This window comes from Primulina tabacum, chromosome 15 (assembly GCF_025594145.1).
Source record: "Primulina tabacum isolate GXHZ01 chromosome 15, ASM2559414v2, whole genome shotgun sequence".
In the NCBI taxonomy this organism is placed as follows: Eukaryota; Viridiplantae; Streptophyta; class Magnoliopsida; order Lamiales; family Gesneriaceae; genus Primulina; species Primulina tabacum.
The window spans coordinates 16,746,765-16,767,294 of record NC_134564.1 but is presented as its reverse complement, the minus strand read 5'-3'; positions in this window follow the sequence as shown (position 1 = coordinate 16,767,294).

Sequence of the window (20,530 nt, the reverse complement as noted above, 5' to 3'; positions counted from 1 at the left end):
AACCACTGGAGCTAGTTGAACCGCTCAGTCCGCTCCCTAACTTCTTGAATGGCTTCTTTCGAGCTTTCAGCAAATCTTGCTTTCCACTCATACTGCCGCGATCAAATCGGAGAGGGGATTTCTGTGTCTGGGGTTGCATCGCATTTTAGTTGTCTAATCAGACTCGCCTCCGCTCTCTTCGCTTTACTCAAGGCATCAGCAAAATGATAAGGTCGCTGCATATTCATCAATGCAACTATCTCCGAGTTCAATCCTCTGATGAACTGATCCGCTACAGCTTCATCATTCCCAATTACATGAGTTGCAAAACGCAGTAAAGTAGAGAATTTAGCAACATATCCTTCAATATTCAGTTGACCTTGTCTCAAATTCTCAAACTCTGCTTTCTTGTCCTCCCGGTACGAAACTGAGAAAAATCTTCGATAGAATTCAGTTCTGAATATTTCCCACGAAATCACTGTACCTCTCTGTTCTAGTATTCTTTTACTTGTAATCCACCAACTTCTGGCAGCTTCTCGTAACTGGTGGAATATCAGCTTAATTCTTTGCTCATCTGAATAATCAAGTAAATCAAACAGTATTTCTATGTCATCAAACCTGCTCTCACAATCTTCAGACGTCTCGACACCACTCAGAATCGGCGGCTGAAATAACTGAAATTCTTCCAACTGTATTTCCATCTGAGTTTCTGATACATCTATCTGTTCAGTCGAAGTACTACCCCTTTCTGGAATTCTCCGTGGAGGTATATCTGCTTATCAAAACAGTAGTACTCAAATACTACAAATCTGTTCCAATCTTTCTCTGATCATCTTACTGCTGATCAAGAATAAAATCTGATTCATACTCAATAATACATATTACCAATTCAAATCAGATAATCAGGTAAACATGTATTTCAAAGCAGTAAATCATAGTATCATGCTAGCATACATAATGTAAATCAACATTAAAATAAATCTCATGCTAGCAATCACATGCAATGAAAGAAAACTCACTCTACCCCGCTCATTCTCTTCTATCTCAGTCTAAAGGATCTATCGCTCTGATACCACCTGTTGTGGGGACCCGGACGCTAATCATCTTCTTAATCATCTTTGGGATTTAATTATCAATTAAGATAAACAGGGTCTAAATATTTTTTCCTTAAAAATGCGGAAGGTAATGGAATCAATCTATTATACAAACCAGTATAATAATACAAATCTTGTACAACATGCTTCTAGTTAAAACTAATCTGAGGTTTAACTACTAAATTTCAAGTATTAACCTAAATCTACATCCAAGTCCGGAATCACCACTCTAATCTTGATCTCTCATCATCTTCTTGACCTCGATCTTGTCCCACTTGTTGTCATGCACACATACAAACAAGACAACAGCCGGATACTCCGGTGAGAATAAATCCCAGTATAAATAATGTATACATGCAGTTAACTGAATTAACATAAACGCATGAATTATATCTTATCACATGTAGCATAATCAAACAACATGTATCAATACCAGTCTGTAAATCAAACATGAATCGTAATCTACGAAACATAAATCAATACGGATCTGTAAATCAAATTCTAGTCTCAATATCCAAGACTCGACTCATCTCTCATTCTAATCTAGTCTAGGGATCTCAATAAATAAGAACGTAACAAGTCTCCCACCTACTACCACCAGTCGCAATGGCGGTACGTTCTTATTTCTGGACTTTGGTCTAGTTGTATCGAATAATCTACAATAAGAACAATATCTGTATCTTAAGCACATCGATACACCAAACGTCCAGTGCCTTGGCGTATCTACCAAGACTAGCCTATTCTGACAATGTGCAATGGGTCAGTGACAAGTCTGCCAAAATCTAACCCCTCTGTCAGTGACTCTTACTTAATAGCTCTCTGCTTTCTACTTCTAATTTAATAGAATAAACATACTCATTAAAATACAAAGGTATAAAAACAATACCATACAAGTATGTGATTTAGGGAAACTCGAGTTAAATCTAACTCAAGTCGATCTCCCAATTGACATCTATTTATACCTTTCTCTTCTCGGTCTGATGAAGACGAAGTCTTGTATTCCAATCTGTCCATATCCAAATCTAATAATGACAATCATATAAATACCATATCAGTATATAACTCAATTCAAGACTAGCCTATTCTGACAATGTGCAATGGGTCAGTGACAAGTCTGTCAAAATCTAACCCCTCTGTCAGTGACTCTTACTTAATAGCTCTCTGCTTTCTACTTCTAATTTAATAGAATAAACATACTCATTAAAATACAAAGGTATAAAAACAATATCATACAAGTATGTGATTTAGGAAAACTCGAGTTAAATCTAACTCAAGTCGATCTCCCAATTGACATCTATTTATACCTTTCTCTTCTCGGGCTGATGAAGACGAAGTCTTGTATTCCAATCTGTCCATATCCAAATCTAATAATAACAATCATATAAATACCATATCAGTATATAACTCAATTCAAGACCTGTTCTGATCAATACTCAAATCGGTATATAATCTGATCCATATCTGAATAAGGTACAATCTAATTTATATCAATGATATCACGATACAATCGAAATCATTACTGAATCTGATCAATATCAATCTACTGATGTTTCGACGGCATAACAATACAGTCACGATAACCCCGTCTATCCCAACATCACATATATAATACCCAAATTCATAACCAGTATCAGTACAACTCAAAATTTGAATAATAACACAACTCTGATATAAAATCTCAACTAAATCAACTCTGAAATTCATAACAATTTCATAAAAAGTCTATTCTTTAATCTGACTTCAGTTATACAATGTCTACTGTAGCAGAAACATCATATCTGATTCATATTCAATTCTGACAATATCATAACTTCAAATCATGTCTAAACGTAACGAAACTTACGTCCAGTTGTAGCCTGCGTCGATAGGAACACAGTATTGAAGTCGGATTCACAATCGGACGGATGGATCTCCAAAATCTTCAATCACAAATTGAAATCCTTCCTCGGAGCCTTTTCTTGATTCCTCTCTGAATTGTGAAGAATGAATCGATTGTATATTTATATATGTATATATACTGCATGCAACACTAGGAAATGTGGCTTATTTTTCATGCTGCATGTCGCACCACGGGTGCGCTCATTCTATAACCGCGGGTGCGCTCAGTGTAATGATATACATCAACTCTTCCGAAAGCTTCGACCGCGGGTGCGCTCAGTCCTGTAATGCGGGTGCGCTGCCCTCACTGTAGCAGCACCGCGGGTGCGCTGCCTCTGGAACCGCGGGTGCGGTGTTGCTACTGTAATTCTATTCAACTTTCTGTCCATGCACCGCGGGTGCGGTGCTTCTCTAGGCGCGGGTGCGCTCATGCTACTGTAACTCTTCCATATTTCATGAACCATAACCGCGGTTGCGGTCCTTTCCTTACCGCGGGTGCGGTCTATATTTCATGCACCACTTCATAATCTCACTCAGTGCCTCTCATTACATGTCATGCTTACTCATATCTTCCGAATATCACATCAATGAAGACTAATAATTCTCGAGCCTTACATTTTTTCCCCTCTAAGAAATGATTTCGTCCTCTAAATCACAAGTAATCAATTCAGATATATCAAAAGAAATGTATACAGAGTTTAAATCAAAACTCATGTCAATGAATCCATTCTGAAATTTTAAACTCATATCAGATTCTGTCTTTCATGAAATATTTCTAATGCTCCGTCGACTTTACTGTATATGCAACAGTAGAATATTCTTCGTTCTAAATTTTCTTCCTTTCACGGATCTCTGATTCCAGACCGGAGTAGTCATACAAGAAGCATAAAATCATAATACCACTCGAAATCATTTTAATCGAATCAATCGCAAAATACTGGCTATACAATATCCGTATATACCAATCAACAGCTCATACCAAATTAATATCATTAGTTGTTATCAACTCTGTTTATCCCAGTCAAGGATATATTAAATTTCGTCCCCAAATACCAATCGTCATCATCCGACATTGGCGTATTAAGTCTGTCAGGTCGGAGCTATCTTCATTCTCTTCTGAATTAGCTGCATTTTCTTTGTCATATCTCTGACCGTATCAACTCCTATCTCAGGTATCTTCGAGATATTATTCTTATACCAACGAAATCTGCAGTACTCACTGTACAATATATCGTCTGTAACTATCTCATTACTCTTCTGATGGCTATTATCATACTATAATTCATAGGATGACAATATGTCATATTAACTGGTGCTAGCACCCAGCACTGCCACTCCCTGGATATCTCTTAATATCTGGATAGTACACTCTGGCTATCTGTCAGTCGGTGGATATATATGAATGAGTTCATGGTATATTCTGCCACAATTACAAACTCAATCAAAATCCAAAAGCTGATATAATCTACTCCCACATTCTGATCAATCTGACCATTTCTTTGACATCGATCTTTGTCATCTGGTCATGTTTGTATGTCATCTTGTACAAACTAATAGATATAGATTGAACAATCTGTCAATCACAATCATATTATATCACAATCTGGAAAGTATTGCAGTAATTTCATTACGAATTTCATCGAAATATACTCCCCATGTCTAGTCAAGAATATACAAATTCTGTAATAAATCTTCTGATCTCTATCTTTCTATCTTTATTTATTGGCGATTCAGACATTTCAGTACAAATTCTGCCAACATTTCAGCATAAATTCTGCTATAACTGATTTAATCTGTCTATATCAAAACTATCTGTTCGAATCATCATATACTTTCTGTTACCTGAACGACTACTAAATCCATTTCTGTGCGCTTCTGACCCTATCTGTCATTTCCAATTCGAACTATTTGGTACAAACAATCAGTTAATAATATGAATTAAAGAAAAATACCTACCTGGTATTCGGTTCTGATTGTCGATATCAAATTCTGTTGTACAATTCTGAAACATTTGACATCACAAGATAATCATTCTCATACCGTAAAATCACATATCTGTCACTCTGATCTATGTTCTGTTTTGATTATTGAAATTAAGCTCTGAATATTCTGATTATATTTCTGATCTACTGAAATTCTCGAATTCAACTCTAATTCGAATTGAACTGTATATAATCTCAACGGTTCACATTGATCTGTATCAAATACGGCTGTAGAAATATAACAATACTCAGGCAGACACAAAATAACAATCGTATAAGATAATCTGCCAACTCAGACCAAATATAAATTTCTGACAATTCTGACATTTCTGAAATTTCTGATATTGATATCATTCTCAGTCACTAATCATGATCTCAACTGTGTCAAAATCAATCAGTATACTAACTTTAGATATCACATACTCTGAATACAATCTGTTTCAAGCAGGATTCTTATCTGAATAATTTCTGTATACAATAATCACAGTTCTCAGAGTATTCAATACAATCTTTAGATATTCGATTCAATCAATCAGATGCTGTAAGTATATCAAGCTATCATAGATACAACAAGCATGAAATCATCAGAATATCTCTGAACATACTGAAATATGCCAAAGAAAAACACTAAATCAGATGTAACTCCTGGTCGGTACTCTTCTACTGATCTTTTAATTCTTTCAATTCATTCAGTGACATTCTGCACATTCAATATCATTCTGTATTGAATTCCAAAACACAACCAGCACCTGGTATCAATTCAAATCTGAAATCTATCTTCCTAATACAAAACAATTCTGGAATCTTATCTGGCAAGCATCAGCCAACTCGTACATCACTGGCAAATCTGCCAATGCTAGGCTCGATTTCAGTACATCTACAGAATACGTAAGGATACCATCTGCTCCTTTCTGTATTAATCGAGTCATAAACAATACAGATATCAAAGGAATTCTAGATCTAGAATCCTTACCGAGGAATTTCTACTCATCATTCCTATCTGGTCTGAATCTTATATTTTTTTTTTTGGAAGGAATCTATAATAGTTCTGTACTTGTTCAACATATTAATATCAATAATGCGGTCAAATCAGAAACACAAGTACATCACAATCTAACTCAATCTCATTCTCCTCTTACTGTAGTATACACTATTTCACAAAAATGTCTGATATCAACATTTCCCCCCAAAGGTAAGGAAATTAATACTACAGTACAAACAGACTCCACCGATACAGTATATCTCCATGAAACTCAGTCAAAGATAATCATATGGAATGCATTAGTATATTTCAATACATATGCAATATAGTCATAAAAGAACAGTACCTGCCACTATATCATCAAGTGCCTCTTGGGTCTGTTCCTCAGTCTTCTGCTCCCTAAAATCTTTGGGAACTTCTCTGAGGAAAAACTCTAGCAAGGTGTCCCGGCTGTCTACAAATATGGCAACTACCAGTCACTCCCTAGCATTGCTCTGTGGAATGTCTCCCTCCGCAAGTTCTGCAATACACTCCAGTATAACTTGGGCTGGAACCACTGGAGCTAGTTGAACCGCTCAGTCCGCTCCCTAACTTCTTGAATGGCTTCTTTCGAGCTTTCAGCAAATCTTGCTTTCCACTCATACTGCCGCGATCAAATCGGAGAGGGGATTTCTGTGTCTGGGGTTGCATCGCATTTTAATTGTCTAATCAGACTCGCCTCCGCTCTCTTCGCTTTACTCAAGGCATCAGCAAAATGATAAGGTCGCTGCATATTCATCAATGCAACTATCTCCGAGTTCAATCCTCTGATGAACTGATCCGCTACAGCTTCATCATTCCCAATTACATGAGTTGCAAAACGCAGTAAAGTAGAGAATTTAGCAACATATCCTTCAATATTCAGTTGACCTTGTCTCAAATTCTCAAACTCTGCTTTCTTGGCCTCCCGGTACGAAACTGAGAAAAATCTTCGATAGAATTCAGTTCTGAATATTTCCCACGAAATCACTGTACCTCTCTGTTCTAGTATTCTTTTACTTGTAATCCACCAACTTCTGGCAGCTTCTCGTAACTGGTGGAATATCAGTTTAATTCTCTGCTCATCTGAATAATCAAGTAAATCAAACAGTATTTCTATGTCATCAAACCTGTTCTCACAATCTTCAGACGTCTCGACACCACTCAGAATCGGCGGCTGAAATAACTGAAATTCTTCCAACTGTATTTCCATCTGAGTTTCTGATACATCTATCTGTTCAGTCGAAGTACTACCCCTTTCTGGAATTCTCCGTGGAGGTATATCTGCTTATCAAAACAGTAGTACTCAAATACTACAAATCTGTTCCAATCTTTCTCTGATCATCTTACTGCTGATCAAGAATAAAATCTGATTCATACTCAATAATACATATTACCAATTCAAATCAGATAATCAGGTAAACATGTATTTCAAAGCAGTAAATCATAGTATCATGCTAGCATACATAATGTAAATCAACATTAAAATAAATCTCATGCTAGCAATCACATGCAATGAAAGAAAACTCACTCTACCCCGCTCATTCTCTTCTATCTCAGTCTAAAGGATATATCGCTCTGATACCACCTGTTGTGGGGACCCGGACGCTAATCATCTTCTTAATCATCTTTGGGATTTAATTATCAATTAAGATAAACAGGGTCTAAATATTTTTTCCTTAAAAATGCGGAAGGTAATGGAATCAATCTATTATACAAACCAGTATAATAATACAAATCTTGTACAACATGCTTCTAGTTAAAACTAATCTGAGGTTTAACTACTAAATTTCAAGTATTAACCTAAATCTACATCCAAGTCCGGAATCACCACTCTAATCTTGATCTCTCATCATCTTCTTGACCTCGATCTTGTCCCACTTGTTGTCATGCACACATACAAACAAGACAACAGCCGGATACTCCGGTGAGAATAAATCCCAGTATAAATAATGTATACATGCAGTTAACTGAATTAACATAAAAGCATGAATTATATCTTATCACATGTAGCATAATCAAACAACATGTATCAATACCAGCCTGTAAATCAAACATGAATCGTAATCTACGAAACATAAATCAATACGGATCTGTAAATCAAATTCTAGTCTCAATATCCAAGACTCGACTCATCTCTCATTCTAATCTAGTCTAGGGATCTCGGTAAATAAGAACGTAACAAGTCTCCCACCTACTACCACCAGCCGCAATGACGGTACGTTCTTATTTCTGGACTTTGGTCTAGCTGTATCGAATAATCTACAATAAGAACAATATCTGTATCTTAAGCACATCGATACACCAAACGTCCAGTGCCTTGGCGTATCTACCAAGACTAGCCTATTCTGACAATGTGCAATGGGTCAGTGACAAGTCTGCCAAAATCTAACCCCTCTGTCAGTGACTCTTACTTAATAGCTCTCTGCTTTCTACTTCTAATTTAATAGAATAAACATACTCATTAAAATACAAAGGTATAAAAACAATACCATACAAGTATGTGATTTAGGGAAACTCGAGTTAAATCTAACTCAAGTCGATCTCCCAATTGACATCTATTTATACCTTTCTCTTCTCGGTCTGATGAAGACGAAGTCTTAGTATTCCAATCTGTCCATATCCAAATCTAATAATGACAATCATATAAATACCATATCAGTATATAACTCAATTCAAGACTAGCCTATTCTGACAATGTGCAATGGGTCAGTGACAAGTCTGTCAAAATCTAACCCCTCTGTCAGTGACTCTTACTTAATAGCTCTCTGCTTTCTAATTCTAATTTAATAGAATAAACATACTCATTAAAATACAAAGGTATAAAAACAATACCATACAAGTATGTGATTTAGGGAAACTCGAGTTAAATCCAACTCAAGTCGATCTCCCAATTGACATCTATTTATACCTTTCTCTTCTCGGTCTGATGAAGACGAAGTCTTGTATTCCAATCTGTCCATATCCAAATCTAATAATGAAAATCATATAAATACCATATGAGTATATAACTCAATTCAAGACCTGTTCTGATCAATACTCAAATCGGTATATAATCTGATCCATATCTGAATAAGGTACAATCTAATTCATATCAATGATATCACGATACAATCGAAATCATTACTGAATCTGATCAATATCAATCTACTGATGTTTTGACGGCATAACAATACAGTCACGATAACCCCGTCTATCCCAACATCACATATATAATACCAAAATTCATAACCAGTATCAGTACAACTCAAAATTTGAATAATAACACAACTCTGATATAGAATCTCAACTAAACCAACTTTGAAATTCATAACAATTTCATAAACAGTCTATTCTTTAATCTGACTTCAGTTATACAATGTCTATTGTAGCAGAAACATCATATCTGACAATATCATAACTTCAAATCATGTCTAAACGTAACGAAACTTACGTCCAGTTGTAGCCTGCGTCGATAGGAACACAGTATTGAAGTCGGATTCAAAATCGGACGGATGGATCTCCAAAATCTTCAATCACAAATTGAAATCCTTCCTCGGAGCCTTTTCTTGATTCCTCTCTGAATTGTGAAGAATGAATCGATTGTATATATATATATATATACTGCATGCAACACTAGGAAACGTGGCTTATTTTTCATGCTGCACGTCGCACCGCGGGTGCGCTCATTCTATAACCGCGGGTGCGCTCAGTGTAATGATATACATCAACTCTTCCGAAAGCTTCGACCGCGGGTGCGCTCAGTCCTGTAATGCGGGTGCGCTGCCCTCACTGTAGCAGCACCGCGGGTGCGCTGTCTCTGGAACCGCGGGTGGGGTGTTGCTACTGTAATTCTATTCAACTTTCTGTCCATGCACCGCGGGTGCGGTGCTTCTCTAGGCGCGGGTGCGCTCATGCTACTGTAACTCTTCCATATTTCATGAACCATAACCGCGGTTGCGGTCCTTTCCTTACCGCGGGTGCGGTCTATATTTCATGCACCACTTCATAATCTTACTCAGTGCCTCTCATTACATGTCATGCTTACTCATATCTTCCGAATATCACATCAATGAAGACTAATAAATCTCGAGCCTTACACACATACAAACAGAAAATACAATATCAGGATGACTAGCAGTTATGTATAATAAAGAACCTATTAGACCTCTGTATAGTGCTGTCTCTACCGATATTCCCCCTTCATCTTTATCTAATTTAATCGATGAGCTTCTGGGAGTACTTGCAGCTGAACATGTCTCCATGCCAAATTTCTTAAGCAGTTCTTTCGTATATTTGGTCAGACTGATAAAAGTATCAGTTTCCAGTTGCTTCACTTGCAGACCAAGAAAGAACGTCAGTTCGCCCATCATACTCATCTCAAATTTTTCCTGCATTAACTTGGCAAATTTCTCACATAATTTGGGGTTAGTTTACCCAAAAATAATATCATCAACATATATTTGTACAAGTAAAATATGATCATTCTTTGAAAATTTGAACAAAGTTTTATCAACTGATCCAACAGTAAAATATTGATCAGTTAGAAATTTTGAAAGTGTTTCATACTAAGCTCTTGGAGCTTGTTTAAGACAATATAGAGCTTTGTTCAAATGATAAACATGATCTGGAAGAGACTGAACAAAACCTGGTGGTTGTTCAACATATACTTCTTCCTGAACTGGCCATTTAGGAATGCACTCTTTACATCCATTTGGTAGACTTTGAAGTTTTAAAATGAGGCATAAGCAAGGAACATTCTGATTGCCTCCAGTCTTGAAACTTGTGCATATGTCTTGTCGTAATCTATTCATTCTTCTTGCCTATATCCTTGTGCTAAAGCCTCGATTATTGCGCACAACTGAACCTTTTTCGTTCGTTTTGTTCCTATAGACCCATTTTGTACCTATAATGATTTTAGGAATTGGTCTTGGAACTAAGTTCCAGACATTGTTATGAGTAAACTGATTTAGCTCTTCTTGCATAGCATTTATGCAGTTAGGATCAGTAAGAGCTTCATCAGTTTTCTTTGGTTCCAGTTGGGAAACAAAGGCTGAATGAATAAATAAATTAAGCATTTGATTCCGAGTTCTTATCGGATTAGATTGATTATGCAAAGGCCCTCGAACTACTTGCTTAAAAATTTGCGGAAAATTAAATTTTTTTTTTTTTTAAAGAACTTAATGGCCTCGCTCATAAAATCACTGGTGAAACAAGTTCAATATTTCAAAATAATTGCAGCGGAAGAAAATAAGGTTTTCCAAAAATCACAATTTAAAAATATCCATCAACTGATAAAAATTGTTTGCGGAAAAACATAACAACTGCTGCACTGAGGTCCTCGGGTGCCACTACTGCCAACCCAAGCTGGCTCACTGGTCCTCGCCCTCGGCCCTGGCCTCATCAGTACCTACAACAATCAAGTCTAGTGAGCCTAAAGACTCAGCATGCATAAATCGCAGGTAACGAGTAAAAATCTGAATTTAAAATATGCATGTGATAAAATATCCTGTCCTGAGGCATACTGAAAATAATCTGTACTGACCAATTATAATACGTGCATAACTGAACTGGAAATCACTGTAAAAATATTTGCTCCTTGGAGCCTGTACTGAAATATCTGGTAAAATTTTCTGTTGAGATTATGTTTTACGCCTGTGGCCACTGCACTAAGCTGAACTGATCGGTAACTGGCTACCGGGGAGGCTGAAACTGAACTGAGCTGGCCGGTCACTGGCGACCGGGTGGTACCATACTGAACTGATCGGTCACTGGCGACCGTATAAAAATAACACTCCCACATAGTGAATGAACCACAAGCCATATCGCATAAATCTCAAAAATAATCATTTTCTATTTAATGCACGTAAAATAATTAACTGGCATAATGAAAATTCCTGTAATTTTACCAACTGGATTGGATTGGTTCGTTCCCAGGCTCGCTGCAACCTAACTGTGCCATGAAAAATATGCAATAGTTTAAACATGACCAACTATGCAATTTACGTTCAAAAGATGCGACTATGACGCCTAATGACTTCGCATTTAATCATGACTCCGAGCCAACCTGAACCGACACTGAACTGACGTATAGTCATGATTAAAATACGCTGAAAAATCATAAAATAATGCTCCTAAAATGATAGGGTCGAAATCTAGGTGGAATGGAGGCCAAAACACGAAACGCTCTTTCGAGAGTCAATTTGGCACATTGCACCGTAAATTCTCGTACGACCTCAAAAATGATCCAAATGACAAACGGTCAAAAACATGACCTTCCTAACTCAATGAGGCACTGTCCAGTCCAAGGCCATGGGCTAAAAGCCAACCAAGAACTCGAACGAGCCTCTGAACCGACACAGCAACTTGCTGTAATTTCCAGCAGCTGCGACCTAGCTTGCATCGCGTCGTTTGCGAGACTTTTGGCCATTGGGGCTTGAACCACCGACCAAAGCCTCTCCACAACGTCCCAAGGAATGATTTGAACCATGGCTAAGGGCCCTAGGCCAGCCACAATTCGCCTCATTCCAGCAACCACCCGAAAGTTCTCACCGAGGGCCCTCATGCGTGCGTGTGTAGTGTTTATGCTATGTTCGATGTCTTGCGTCGTTCCAGTGGCCATTTGATTGACCATGGCACGATCTAGACATCTAGGAGCATGATATGAACCGTGGCTAAGGGCCATAGGCCAACCAAGATCCACACCAAGCCAACCAACTCGAAGTACATGTGCTGTCAAAACCAAAGGGGCCGAGAGGGGAGGGGGCTGTTTTCACGTTTTGATTAAAAACTGAGTGGCCATGGACCAAGCCACCAAAAGGGAAACTTAGTCACGTCTTAGACATGCTATGGAAGTGATCCAACCATGGCTAAAGGCCCTTGGGGCAGCCAAGATCAGATCCTTCCTCCTTGACATCCAAACTGAATTTTCGAATCACATTTCTGCACTTATGGGGAACTTGCTGTCATTTCGGTTTTCCAGCAAGTATGGGGCTGGTTTGAATGGACCAACATGGTCCTAATGCATCATACTACATGTATACAAGCCGCCTTGGGAGCCTGGAGTCGATCCAATACCTGAAACCATCAAAACTCAGAAAAACGTGAAGCTTGTCAAGGGAAGTCGAAAATTCTGCATGTGTGTTCCAAAATATTTTGACATGGATCTCGATTTTTGCTTGCTACAACATGATCATGTACTGAAAAATAAATGATAATATGACTTGATTGAGGTTTGAAAGAAATCTAGACATGCCTGGTTTCGTTTCGAAAGAAAACGAACGAAACAACGACGACGCGGCACGGAGGAGGTGGAGCGCTTCTTGTCTACCTTCCTTGAACTCGATTTTCTTGCCTTTCTCCCTAGCTATGGCTCACGATTTTTACCTCTGAAAAGGGTCTTATTTTCACTCAGATTTCGAAAGAAAGGAGAGGGGGAAAAATGGTTAGGAGGGTGAGGGAAGTGGGTGCAAGATATAAGGAAGGATCAAGACCAAGTCCACTCCCTTTGAATTTGAATTTTGAATTATGGTTTGATATCAAATGAGTTGGTGGATGCTTCTAGGAGGTGGTGGCCAAAATTTATCTTGATTCTAGACTAGGATATGTCCATTTATTTAATTAAATTGTGCTCCCAAAAATCCTAGAATTATCCTACTAATTACATGCAAAGAATTGGTCAAAGTTGATGAGTTGGAAAATGAATCTTCTAGCACTAAGGGTGGCCGAAAAATGCATGATAAAATAAAAGGAAATGTTGATTATCTAGTCAACTAATAATCCTTGAAAACCTTACTAATCCTTTAAATAATTTAGTGAGCTAACCCCTTAATTTAATAACTTAAATGAATTCATTTCTTAATCACCTCAAATAATTAAATTAAATCTTCAAACCTCCCTTTCTAACTTAAATGAACTTAGTTACTAGCTAAATTAACTTCTGGAAATAATTCTCGAATCTTAAATTCTATCTCAAAACTCCAACTCCGGTCCGGCCTCACTGAAAATACTGAAATGCTAAAAATAATACTACTGAACTGAAATAATAAATAATTAACTTCAAATAAATGCATTTAAAATAATCATGCAATGAAGTCAATTAAATTTAAAAAAAATCTAGAATTATGCATGGCTTATACGTCTACTGATTTACGGGTTCTACAATCCTTCCCCCCTTAAATAAATTTCGTCCTCGAAATTAGAACTCACCGAATAACTCAGGGTATCGACTCCTCATCTCCGACTCAGACTCCCACGTAGCTTCCTCCTCTGAATGGTTGAGCCATTTGACTTTGACTCGCTTAACCAACTTGTTCCGAAGTTTCTTCTCCTGTCTGTCTAGGATCTGCACGGGTCTCTCCTCATAAGATAAGTTCGGAGTAAGCTGCAACGGCTCTAAATTCAGCACATGCGAAGGATTTGCCATATACTTCCTCAGCATGGAGACGTGAAAGACATTGTGTACTCCGGCCAGATTCGGCGGAAGAGCCACACGATACGCTAGCGTCCCAACTCTGTCGAGGATCTCAAACGGTCCAATGAATCTCGGACTGAGCTTCCCTTTCTTGCCAAATCTCATGACACCCTTCATAGGTGCTACTTTCACGAAGACATGATCGCCCACTGCAAACTCTAACTCTCTCATCCGTTGATCGGCATAACTCTTCTGTCGGCTCTGAGCAGTCCTCATCCTATCACGGATCTTGACTACTACATCTGCTGCCTGCTGAACAATCTCTGGACCCAACTCTGCTCTCTCTCCTACTTCATCCCAATGAACAGGAGATCTACACTTGCGGTCATACAGCGCTTCATACGGAGCCATACCTATAGACGACTGGAAACTGTTGTTATAGGTGAACTCTACCAATGGTAAGTTCGACTCCCAACTCCCAGGGAAATCAATGACGCAAGCACGGAGAAGGTCCTCTAAGATCTGAATAACTCGCTCCGACTGTCCATCTGTCTGCGGATGGAAAGCTGTGCTAAACAGCAACTTCGTACCCAAAGTCGAATGCAAACTCTTCCAAAACGAGGAAGTGAATCTGGGATCTCTGTCGGATACGATAGAAACTGGAATACCATGGAGTCGGACTATCTCTCGGATATACAGCTCTGCATACTGAACCATGGTGAAAGTCGTCTTAATAGGCAAGAAATGCGCTGATTTGGTAACACGATCTACAATCACCCAGATAGCATTCGATCCTCTGGCTGACCTCGGCAATCCGGTCACAAAGTCCATGGTGATGTTCTCCCACTTCCACTCGGGAATAGGAAGAGGCTTGAGCAAACCTGCTGGTCTCTGATGCTCGGCCTTCACTAACTGGCAAGTCAGGCACTCGGATACAAAACGCCTGATGTCCTTCTTCATCACTGGCCACCAATACAATAGCTGCAGATCTTTGTACATCTTCGTACTCCCAGGGTGAATGGAGTACGAGGACGTATGGGCCTCTGATAAGATGTCTGCTCGGATAGAATCACTGCTAGGAACCCATATCCTATCTCGGTATCTCACAATACCGTCGCTGACTGTATACAAAACACTGCCCTTAGCTTCATCTCTCTTCTTCCACTGTGCCAACTGCTCATCTGCTGCCTGACCGCTGCGAATACGGTCAATAAGAGAGGACTGGATAGTCAAGGTAGATAAACGAGGAACTCTACCTCGAGTGTAAGTCTCAAGATCAAACCTCTGCATCTCGATCTGAAGAGGTTTCTGCATCGTCAAATGAGCCATCACTGCGACTTTCCTGCTCAAAGCATCCGCAACTACATTAGCTTTACCCGGGTGGTAGCTAATGTCACAATCGTAGTCTTTCACAAGCTCCAACCAACGCCTCTGACGCATGTTCAGCTCCTTCTGCGTAAAGAAATACTTGAGGCTCTTATGGTCGGTAAAGATCTGGCACTTCTCTCCATACAGATAGTGCCTCCAAATCTTCAAAGCAAAAACTACGGCCGCTAACTCCAGATCATGGGTGGGGTAGTTCTTCTCGTGGATTTTCAGCTGTCGAGAAGCATACGCTATCACTCTCCCATGCTGCATCAAAACTGCACCTAAACCAAGCTTCGAAGCATCAGTATAAAGGACAAACTCACCGGGCCCTGATGGCATGGCCAAAACTGGTGCTGAAATAAGAGCTTGCTTCAAAGTATCGAAGCTCTTCTGACACTCCTCGCTCCACACAAACTTCACATTTTTCTTTGTCAGTGCTGTGAGTGGAACGGCAATGGATGAGAATCCCTGAATGAATTTTCTGTAATATCCTGCTAGTCCAAGGAAACTGCGGATCTCGGATGCATTCTAAGGCACAACCCAATCTCTAACTGCTACAACTTTCGCCGGGTCTACCTCAATGCCACTGCTAGAAACAATGTGGCCCAAAAACGCCACCTTCTCTAACCAGAATTCGCACTTACTGAACTTTGCGAATAATTTGTGCTTCTGCAATGTCTGCAACACTGTGGTCAGATGCCTGCTGTGCTCCTCCCGATTCTTGGAGTAGATGAGAATGTCATCTATGAACACTATCACAAACTGGTCGAGGTACGGCTGAAATACGCGATTCATGAGATCCATGAAGATCGCTGGCGCATTCGTCAGACCGAACGGCATCACAAGGAACTCGTAGTGACCATAACGAGTCCTGAAAGCTGTCTTCGAAACATCAGCACCTCTCACCCTCAACTGGTGATAACCAGAACGCAGATCTATCTTGGAGAAAATCGAAGCTCCCTGCAACTGGTCAAACAGATCCTCAATCCTCGGCAGTGGGTATTTATTCTTCACTGTAACCCTGTTCAACTCCCGGTAGTCAATGCAAAGCCTCATCGAGCCATCCTTCTTTTTCACGAATAAGACCGGCGCGACCCATGGAGAAAAGCTCGGGCGAATGAACTCCTTGTCGAGAAGTTCCTGGATCTGCTTCTTAAGCTCTGCCATCTCTGTCGGTGCTAGTCGGTATGGCGCTTTGGATATCGGAGCCGTACCTGGCATAAGCTCAATGGAAAACTCCACCTCTCTCTCGGGTGGCATACCAGAGACGTCTTCGGGAAAAACGTCTAAGAAATCTCTAACAATCGGAACATCTGAGGCTGACTGGCTGGGTTCCTCGGGGACAGATAAAAAGGTTGCTAGAAATGCCCGACACCCTCTATGCATGAGCTTCCTAGCCTGAACATAAGGAATAATGCGCGGTAAAGAAAAGTACATGTCCGGCTCAAATAAGAACTGCTCCATTCCAGGCGGTCGGACAAGAACGGATCTCCGCTGGAAGTCTATCAACACTCTGTTCCTCAATAGCCAGTCCATCCCTAGGATGATGTCAAATTCCGGCATCGGTAACACGATCAGATCCGCATAAACAAGATTACCGTGCAGCTCAAGGTCTATATCTCGGATAACATTGGTAGCTGCCATCTCCTCTCCTGACGGCAACACTACTGAAAAGGCTGTATCTAGCCCAATGGTCTGGATCTTGAGAAAGTTTGCAAAGACCTCCGAAATAAACGAGTGAGTGGCCCCTGAATCTATCAAGGCCTTGGTAGCGGAACCAGATATAAAAATTCTCCCTGAAAGAGCGGAGCTCTAAGTTGAATCCCACTACAAGGTCTAAACTTATAGACATGCAAATGTCAAGGTTCCTCTAGCTTAATTTCCCGGAAATAAATCTGAGTAGAGCATGCAATCCTATAACAGTTCTAGGTTCAAAATCTAAATCCCGATTCCCAAAACACGGAAATTCAAATAATAACTTAAAGTTTAAAGGTACCTGTCAACAACATAGTCTCCGGGTTGGTTTCCGCGGCATGGAGAGCAAAAACTCTGCCTTGGGTAGGCAGATTCCTCTGAGGACACTGCAGCAACATGTGGTCTGGACTGCCACACTTAAAACACTTTCCTGGCCAGCCATACATGCTCCAGGATGGCGACGTGAGCACCTGGGACGGACTGGGTGCTCCTGAGTCCTCGGGGCTGGGCGTCCCCGCTGCTGCTGCTGCTGCTGCTGCTGGCCTCTGTTCCTGGGCGGTCCATGAAAAGGCCTCTTATTCTGCTGCTGATGCTGATGAGGAGGAGGGCGGTGCGGTGCTTGGACTGGGCGCTTGCCCTGGCGATCCCTCTCGATATCCCGCAGATCCTGCTCTGCGGCTAAGGCCTTGGAGACGGCAATCTCATAAGTAGCAGGGTCAGATACCCTAACATCCCGGCGCAATATCGGCCGTAAACCCACCAGGAAGTGCATCAGCTTGGCTTTGGCATCATTCGCTATCAGGGGCACAAAGTGACAGCCCCTCTCGAACTTACGGATAAACTCCGTAACCGACATATCCCCCTGTCTCAGACTCATGAACTCGGTGGTCAGCCTGGTGCGAACCTCCTCAGCAAAATACTTGGAGTAGAAAACCTCCGTAAAGCGGGTCCAAGAAAGGGTAGCCAATGTCAGGGCTACCGAAGCTCCTTCCCACCATAAGCGGGCGTCTCCATTGAACAGGTAGGTGGCACATCGGACTCGGTCTGCGTCTCCCAGCTCCATAAAATCGAAGATAACCTCGAGGGATTTGATCCATCCCTCAGCAACCATGGGGTCTGATGCCCCAGAGAACTCCTTCGGGCGCATCTTCATGAATCGCTCATACACAGCCTCGGGCCCTGTCGGCCTGGCTGCGGCTGCGGCTACGGCTGCGGCATTGCCCCCCGCAAACTGTGCGAAGAACTGTGCCATCCCAGCTAACATCTGGGCACTCATGTCCGGTGGGGGCGGTGGAGGAGGTGGTAGGTCTCCCTCCTGTCTACGCTCCTCCCTGTCTTCTCGGCGAGGCTCCTCCTCTCTGTTGCGCTCTAAAATGCGTCTAGGGGGCATACTGTTCCAACATAACCCATACGTAACTAACATGCATAATTCCATAATTTATTACTGAAATACTCAAAATCTGGAAGCATGCTGACAAAATAATTCATGCTATAACTGAAATGCTGAACAAAATGCTGAACTGAAAAACTTATAGACCAAAGGCGTGGCTTCGTGAGCTTCTCGCGGTCAGTAGTAGTGAAACCCTATACAGAACCACCGCTCTGATACCAACTGCAAAGGCCCTCGAACTACTTGCTTGAAAATTTAAGGAAAATTAAATTTTTTTTTTTTTTTTAAAGAACTTAATGGCCTCGCTCATAAAATCACTGGTGAAACAAGTTCAATATTTCAAAATAATTGCAGCGGAAGAAAATAAGGTTTTCCAAAAATCACAATTTAAAAATATCCATCAACTGATAAAAATTGTTTGCGGAAAAACATAACAACTGCTGCACTGAGGTCCTCGGGTGCCACTACTGCCAACCCAAGCTGGCTCACTGGTCCCCGCCCTCGGCCCTGGCCTCATCAGTACCTACAACAATCAAGTCTAGTGAGCCTAAAGACTCAGCATGCATAAATCGCAGGTAACGAGTAAAAATCTGAATTTAAAATATGCATGTGATAAAATATCCTGTCCTGAGGCATACTGAAAATAATCTGTACTGAGCAATTATAATACGTGCATAACTGAACTGGAAATCACTGTAAAAATATTTGCTCCTTGAAGCCTGTACTGAAATATCTGGTAAAATTTTCTGTTGAGATTATGTTTTACGCCTGTGGCCACTGCACTAAGCTGAACTGATCGGTAACTGGCTACCGGGGAGGCTGAAACTGAACTGAGCTGGCCGGTCACTGGCGACCGGGTGGTACCATACTGAACTGATCGGTCACTGGCGACCGTATAAAAATAACACTCCCACATAGTGAATGAACCACAAGCCATATCGCATAAATCTCAAAAATAATCATTTTCTATTTAATGCACGTAAAATAATTAACTGGCATAATGAAAATTCCTGTAATTTTACCAACTGGATTGGATTGGTTCGTTCCCAGGCTCGCTGCAACCTAACTGTGCCATGAAAAATATGCAATAGTTTAAACATGACCAACTATGCAATTTACGTTCAAAAGATGCGACTATGACGCCTAATGACTTCGCATTTAATCATGACTCCGAGCCAACCTGAACCGACACTGAACTGACGTATAGTCATGATTAAAATACGCTGAAACCATCAAAACTCAGAAAAACGTGAAGCTTGTCAAGGGAAGTCGAAAATTCTGCATGTGTGTTCCAAAATATTTTGACATGGATCTCGATTTTTGCTTGCTACAACATGATCATGTACTGAAAAATAAATGATAATATGACTTGATTGAGGTTTGAAAGAAATCTAGACATGCCTGGTTTCGTTTCGAAAGAAAACGAACGAAACAACGACGACGCGGCACGGAGGAGGTGGAGCGCTTCTTGTCTACCTTCCTTGAACTCGATTTTCTTGCCTTTCTCCCTAGCTATGGCTCACGATTTTTACCTCTGAAAAGGGTCTTATTTTCACTCAGATTTCGAAAGAAAGGAGAGGGGGAAAAATGGTTAGGAGGGTGAGGGAAGTGGGTGCAAGATATAAGGAAGGATCAAGACCAAGTCCACTCCCTTTGAATTTGAATTTTGAATTATGGTTTGATATCAAATGAGTTGGTGGATGCTTCTAGGAGGTGGTGGCCGAAATTTATCTTGATTCTAGACTAGGATAT